Source organism: Orbicella faveolata, unplaced genomic scaffold (genome assembly GCF_042242905.1).
Source record: "Orbicella faveolata isolate gen_17 unplaced genomic scaffold, um_ofav_v1 contig_47, whole genome shotgun sequence".
NCBI classification, from domain to species: domain Eukaryota; kingdom Metazoa; phylum Cnidaria; class Anthozoa; order Scleractinia; family Merulinidae; genus Orbicella; species Orbicella faveolata.
This window is the reverse complement of record NW_028301577.1, coordinates 19604377-19612832: the sequence shown is the minus strand read 5'-3', so window position 1 is coordinate 19612832 and position 8456 is coordinate 19604377.

Sequence of the window (8456 nt, the reverse complement as noted above, 5' to 3'; positions counted from 1 at the left end):
CGGTTCATTTTCCGTGGTGAAGTACATTTCACTTTTGTCAGTGGCGAATTGATTGATGAGGCCTTCGATAAAAGTGATAAACTCGACTGAAAGCCCCTGAAGAAAAGGAAAAATTAGAAGGTCGCTTTGAATTGAATATTTTAACGCCTGTAATCGCGTTTAATTGGGGAGGGTTGGTGGAAAATTAAATGCTTTATTCAGAAAGAAAGTTCGACTATTCGTAGTAGCAAACTCAAAAATTTGGCCGGCAATTTTGGCGGCCCCTCAAGAGCGGTTACCTTTCGGTCCAGCCCAATCTCTCGCAAAGGACGAAAATAAACGAGTTGGTGAACTAACAGCTTGAAAAAATACGTTCTTTCGCTATTTTCAAACTGCGCCAGGCGACAAATTTCAGTTCCGCATTTCTCTCAGAGCGCAAAGTGCTGTGCTAATGATTTTTTCGCATCGTCGCTAAAACACAGGGGGCTTTTCTCACAAGTTTTACCTGGTTTTACTGCTGCCGACACGAGCGAAATTGAAAACCGCCGTTTCATGACATCAATGGCCAAAACGTGATGTTGCCTATCTGTTATCGGGAAACATTGCTTTGAATATATTGTGAAACAGTGTTAATTAGAAAATTGAACACCGGAAACCTTTAAAACACACTCCAGCTGAGGCAAAAAAGTCATTTATTGTGCAGTCTGCAGTCGTGAAATTATACCATCCTTTCTAGTGTTTCATTTCTTTAATCTTCCGCAAGATAAATTAAAAATTTTGCTTTTATGATCTTCAAGGATTAAGTTATAGCTTTGGTAATACCTCTAGTGTTATACTACACAAAGTCCTGATAATTCCCGTATCAACCGATACAACTGGTCCACGGACTACATCTGCCCTCCGTCGCATTACAGTTGTCTGAGAAACCGTACTAAACTGCAATCTAATAGTCCATATTTCCCCTAGGTATCACTAACCAACATTTTCCTTTTGTTTGCAGATCTGAAACATTGAAACTTTTTGTACTGGTGAATATTTCTCTACTTACAGAAGACTTTTGTCGCCCGTTTAGCCGTAATTTACGTCAGGCAATCACTTCAATGAACCAATAAGAACATACAACATTGTCAGTACTCGATCTCTCAAGCTGCCAAAAAAATTCGTGAATGATGTTTTAAGTATAAATGAAAAAGTTCAAATTGACTGAGTTAAAAGTGCAGACACCGTTTGAATTAAATGAAACGCGATTTGTTTCCAAAGCGGATGTTTCAAGCCTAGCCTTCGGTTGCTAAGCTTCTATTGCCGAGGTTTGGCAGAGTCAAAGAGCGTTTGATCAGTTAACTTCCATTGTCAATTGTCCGAAGCATTCTTCTTTAGAATATGATTATTATTATTGTTGTTACTTCAGGGGTAATTTTTCAGTTCCACGAAGACTAAAAAATTTGCTCGGCGGCAATCGCGTAAGTGGCTCCGAGTAAAACAGGGAATATCAGTTGCAGTTATCAATCGAAGAATGAATTGACGGCCGTACGAGAAGTTAATTCAAATAATGTAAAAAGCCTGAACGTACTTTATCGGCGGTTTCTTACAAGTTTCGCTAAGCCTGTTAATTCTGCATTATACACATTTTTCCCAAAAAAATCAATTTAAGAATGACGTCTTAAAAGGAAAGTTTAATATCTGATATTTGCAGATGTGTTGAAGAGATTAAAACTATAGTTTTGAAATGCTAATTCTTGGCTCTTTTAAAGCGTTGTTGTGTTGTTGGAAGCCATTAATATTTAAGAAGTTTCCTCGGTATCTCTCATTTAAAATACTGCCTCAAACAAACTGTGATAAGTTTTTATTTATCAAAAAATAAATTAGATGAAGTTTTCAATGTTAAAAAACCCGACTAATTTAAATAAATGTTCCCACATCAGTTAAATTAAAACGAACCACAAATATATACAAAGAATAAGGCAGCTGACGAGTGAGTTCTATTATACTGATGTTACATATATTTTGATGAATAATTTTTTTGCACACTGGAAAGACGCACGGCTGATTGTGTTCAACAGAATTCCGAAATGCCAAAAAGAGCTACTCAAATTTTCCGATTGAAAGTAGTGCAACATCTGTTTTATCGTTTCTAATTCAGTCGTTCAAACAGATTAACACTTTTGAAATGAATTCCAGGTATTAAAACCTGAAACACAGTCAGTCTCCCTTGAAATGGCTTTTAAAAGTGTAAGAATTCCTCGCCGCAAAAATGTTGAAACTTTTCAATTTTACTTGACATTTAGGAACAGCAAGTACACTCTTAAAAAACCTACATCTGATGATCAAGTACCTGACTTAGATTTTGAAATCAATTTCGGACATTATATTTCTAATTGCAAATATGCCTCAGTGATAGGACAGGACTTGTATAACGAAAGGATACCCCCAGTTGTGTTTACTTTGAGTTCTCAATCGACGGATAGAGGGGTGTCAATAAAATGACTGCAAGCCATAACATTGCATATTCTTAGAGACATTAGGGATTTATGCGAGTTATTTTCTGATATCTGGCCAAATAAATAAGCGGAAATGACCATCAAAGCCGTCAGAACATGGGGTGTAAATTTACGCGGTTTACGAAGGTTTCTGACAAGGCCTCACAGAACTAATATAATTATTGTTTACACAGCCCTAATCTGCATGATTAACGAAACACTTCGGAATTGGAAAAATGTTAACATCTTTTTTAAACAAACACTTGAGATATATTCGAGTTGTCAAGACGAATCACGTAAGGTAACTGTACTTGCCGGGGTTTCTTTTTAACACTGATAAACTATTCAACAGATTTTGTTTTGCAAAACACTAAAGAAGAAAAAGTACTTCTCAATGGCTTTAAAATGAATGGTCGCACTAAAGGCTCACTGAAGGGTTTCGTTCACAGAATAAGGTTACAATTGCAACCACTGACAAATATGCATCATAATCATGATTGCAAGAGGATGTAGTCTCTAAAAGCTGCTTAGGGTTTGCCAGTTTCAAAGCTAACACATATTCAGAAATTTCAGTTTAGAATATTGAAAAAGAAAATAAGATTAGCGGCACCACAAGAAACTACTACTCTACAGGATTCATCCTGAATGGTCATTCAATGCTAGGGTTTCATCCACAATGGCTGTTAACATGCTTAGAACTACTCAGTCACAAGAAAGCACTGCTCAGTAGCTTTCATTTGAATGATCACTCATTGTCATGGAGTTTCATCAAAAGACCACATGTTAAAAGCACTTTGTACAGCACGTTACACAAACAGTACCACTTTTAAACATAAAGTACTGCTCGATAGCTTTCAAATCCACAGCTGACTTAAGAATTTGAACCACTGTACAGCGCAACAAACAGTACCAAATAAAAGTACTGTTCGATGGCTTTCAAATGAAAGCCTAAACACTAAACCAGGTTCCATATAGGCCAGAGTTAGAACCACCTTGTCTAGCATGATGGAAGTTAGGTTTCCATTCATCCTCACAGAAATCAGTGAAACTGAGTTAGGGCACGAATCTCTGTGGCTTCTTTCCAAGGAAAGTGATCGAAAACATGTTCAGCTCCACCGGTCTTTACTCTTTTAGTAATTTCAAAGAGTATTTACACCATATTTTTCTTTACTATGCATTCTTCAAGGAGTCAGGTGAAGGGAACAGTACACTTTTTGCCTCGTACTACTAGCTAATGGAGCATGGGACAAAACTACGAAATTGAAAGCAAGCTCCGTCTAGTTCCGTGTCGCCCCTCCAAATCAATCATAACCGGCCTCAGAAGCTTAGTTCGTAGAATCATTGTTGCTATCATTCATTCAGTTGTATTAGATGATCGAGATGAGAGTACAAGAAACTGCAAATCGAAAGAGAATTTTTTATATTACAAGTAAAAAGAAAAGCCGCTGTATTAAGAAACGTGTCAAAGGAATGTGGATACAATGCTTCATTACACGACAGGTTGAAAGCACTGCCACCAAAACAAATTTGACTGAGATGCTTAACCGTGCTGCCCTTAGTAATAACATCGAACCGTCAGCATATAGGTTAAACATAAACCGTGATTTATCAGAGTCTGGTAAGAGTTTGTCACAGAGGACCCCCCCGACTGCATGTAGTTTGAGATCCAGAACGTGCAAAACAAATTGCAACAACAACTAAAGAAACGTACAGTTGCATATAATATTGCCGCAAGAAATCAGTGAAATAAGCTTAAATCAAAAGCACGACGGTATTAGAAATGTTAATGACTTATACTGTACTGCAATGAATTGCATGACAGCATTATGGAAAGAGGATTGGCGAGTTGCCAGAATTTCTTGACGATATACGATGCGCAACAAAGTATCAAGCGAAAAGGAAGGCAAGGCATACTTCAGAACGGTATAGCACTACTAATGCCTCAATATTTCCGAGCCAATTTCTCAGAAACTGGCAGTTAAACGTTTATATATCTATTAGTTGGCTACATATAGTGTTACAGTATTTTGCACGTTGCTTACAATTTTTGGTATCATTTCACATTTCAAGAAACCTCATTAAAAACATACCCTGTTAACGGAAAATCTGGCAGTAATTGCCGACGGTTGATTTTGTTGCGGAATGTGGCGCTTATTAAGCTTTATCAGGACGCAACTGACACTCAAAGCTGGAAGCCATTTTTAAATCACTCTTGCGTCAATTGTGAAGATGGAGAGTGATGGAAATGGAGTGAACATTCTCCTTTTTGGTCTTGTAAATGAAAATCAAATTTTGCGAAAATCTCATTGCAACGTGCTTTTTTAATTAGAGACAATCATTCACGTTTTTACTCCACAAATTGAGGGAGCATTCCTGTATTTTGCGTCGGCAATTTTCAGCAAATAGTTCTGATAATGGATGCTAAATCTTTATGGATCTTAGTGAATGTTTACAGTCTGTTTAGTCTGCTCTAATGCCGGATATCACAAGGCTTAATTGACGGGGCGAACGTTCGCGATTTTGCGTATCAAAAGTTAATGCGATTCATGCCTACACGATCGAGTATGCACTGAATGTCACGAGAATGGACTAAAATCCTCGTGCACCTTTTATTAAAACAATCGTTTGCGCATACGAGGCGCGCCTGGCTAACTTCCTAAAATAATATCACTTTTCAGCTTGTTTGTCCTTTAGTCAAGCCTTGGAGAGTATTTATCTTCCGATGGGAAGTGATCATATTGGCCCAACGTGGTGTGCTTCTGATCTTAGCAGTGATAATCCTCCGAGATAACCCCAAGCTGCTATTTTTACCAAGACACTCAAGAGATTAATGGTTAATCTCTAAGTTTGACTCAAAAGTTCAAACCATAGTTCAAGTGGACGATAAAAAACGCCAGTCAATATGTCTATGAGTGTGGTATTCTAGCCTGCTTAACTTCTTGTTCAAGTGGTTTTATTTTGGCAAAGTCACTGAAAATATATGTTCGGACGTGATCGCGGGTTTGCAAAAGAGAATACAAGATTGCCACCCGGATATGATGGAGAGGGGGCACTTAATTAAGCGGGTCGGGGGCGGGGGAGATTATAATCTGTATTGGAGCTATACGGGTTTACAACTCGGCCGGAGTTTCTCTTTGCCGGCTTAATTTTGGGTTGGTCTTTTGTTTTGAAATCTCCCATTGCGTTATCATAAGAAGAGCTCGTTGAGTTACAGTTCGAGTTTTTAAGTTCTTTTATAAGTCAAACTTTCCAAGTAGCCGATTGAATTCTCCAACTGAGAATCTAAGCACACTGGCTATTGATAAGAGCGCTCCACTGTCGCCTCACCTCAGAAGGGATCTACATTTGTGGTAGTCTGTACTGACACCGTTCGAGCTGTTTTCTGGATCAGTTAACGTTGTTTTTTTAAAAAATTATGTGCATGCGAGGAGGTTGATCTAGCTCGTGTAGATTAAACATGAAATAAAACTGGGAAAATAGGAAACCCGGATTGGCATAGCATGTTAAGAATGAGAGTTATCCAATTCCAGCCGGTGAACATAACTTGCGACCATACCCTCCTTACCTGCATCTCATCCAGACATCTCATCTTTAATTTCTCCCAGTTTCAAAAAAAAAAATTTCTTGATCGTTTGTTAGCGCGAACACAGAAAAATGTTTCCTCGACTGAACAATTGAGAATAAACAATATTAAGTCTTACTCGATGGAAAAAGGAATTTCCTAAAGAAGTTGAATATTGTAACATATATAACAAAAATGTTGCGAAGGTTTAAAAGAAAACCAAGCCTGACTTAATTGAGCGTGTGATCCATTTCTGTTCTCGAATCATCTCGCCTTCCTATGGGTTCTTGTTTTTTATTTGAGTGCTCTTCCTTAACTGATCAAGCCAATTTTTTATTCGTTTCAACTCAACGGGAAAATACATGGAAAATTTCTGCAAATTAACAAAAAATGGCGATGCGACTAAATTTACACCGTTCTTCCACTGTTCATAAAAATCGTCTGCCAGTTGTATCTTGTAAAGTACCGAACAAATATTTCAGAAATCATTGAGATATTTCGAAGACTTGATTAAATATTCAGTTGACGTCCTATTCCCATACAAACGCCCTAGTTCGTGCAATGTCCTCGCTCTTCAAGACTGAGTGCTAACAGGACGATTTTATGTCGATCTTCTTTGCATACAAATTGAGAGTTTCCCAAGAGAAAGGAAATTAATTTAATTAGGCAAAGTCGACATCTTAAAAATCTAAGATAAGCCCAAACTTTAAGAGCAGGAAACGCTAAATGGCATTTTACAGTAATGGCATTTTGAAGCTCATTTCGGATACTGGTTCCTGAAAGCAGCGACCCTAGCAAACACTTATGAGTTGATTTTACAAAAGATTGTGAAGTGAAACCAACGTCATAGGCTTCATCATACAATACACACGCACGAATTATCCATTGAATTGTCTCAGGCGGCGACGCCAGAAATATTGAGCAGGGCTTCGTGTGATTAATCGCTCTCGCATAGGCCAGGTTAAATGAAGTTTTTAAATACGCAGAACATAAGAGGCAATATACCTTCTAGACCATTTTGAAAATAGATGGGTGACGCTGGAGTTGTGTCCAGACATATAAAAGAACCCGTTATCAGAAAGGAGAGGGCGTACTCAAAGACACTTGAACAACACTTCTTAGATATCGATAACTGATCACTTTCTTAAATTAGAATATCTGTATATTTGGAACAATGCAAGCAACTTGACCCACCCTGTTAAGATACTAAGTTAAGGTGCAAAAAATTATGATACTACAGCGCCTAACCAGTATAACTGAAGTATATTTATAGGCTAAGTAATAACAACAGAAAAAGCACTTGAACTGATATTGAACTGAGTTAAGGAGCCGAAATGTGCCCGCAAATAATATCGGAAATTTTTTAGCAGTTAACATTACTGATAAGCCCTACTGGTTGTTCAATCAGTTTGATATTAAAAACAGGCATTTCTTAAAGGACGATCTTAAGCCTGCTGTCCTCTGCAAAATTAGTCATCTGAGAAACGCTGCTAAGGTCTGCTTGTGAAACAAATCGTCATTACCGAAATACATAAACTTGTGAAACTAATAACATTTTAGGACATTGATTGAATATAATCAAATAAAGTGGTTATATCCGGCTAGCCTCTGAGAGTATGCATAGTCCATTGAACTACAATATAAAAAAAATTCCCATTCAAACTAGCCAGTGGCCGGTGGCAGATCTAGGGGGAAAGGATGCTTTAATTCAAGCCCCTACTGACTTTTCGCCCTTCCCCCGCCGGCTACGTCGAGGACGACGCCCAGTCAAAAACGAATTTGCGAAATTCGCAATTGTCTAGATATCTATACCGTACATCAATGGCTCTAAAATAACGTGCTCAGGATAAATATGCAATGACAGCGTTCAATTCCAAATGGAGATACAAACATTAGCCGTCGTCGTTCGCTTTCCTCAGACTACGCAGAACTTGGTCATTTCACGTTGTTGTTATGCAGAGGACGGCAAAAAAATGTACAAAAACTTATAACGCGCGTGCAAAGTTATTGTTTTGCTCGTTGAACCTTTCGTTTGGTGGTGTTCTCGTTCTCATTGCCGTTGCCGTCGTGGTGAGCTTAAGCTCCCTAAAGAAGGGCCGCTTCAGTCCCCTACCTTTCTGATTCCCATGGTAGGGACTCTCCCTGATAAAATTAACCACTTGCTTAGTCAGTAACGAACACTAAAATGTTTTTCGAAGGAACGCGCATATGACAACACCCAGAACTGAGTTTATCGGAAAAATTCTTTTCCTTTGAGCGAAAGAAAACCCGGTATATCTATATGCCTAAGTCAACCCAGAGAAGATTTTAACAAGCGTAAGTTTCTCTTCATGGTAAATTCCTGTTAGGGACTATTTCACAAATTAACATGATTATTGCATACGGCCTCAGCTGTGAGCGAGAACAGTTCTTACGTAATTCTTATACAAGCAACTGAG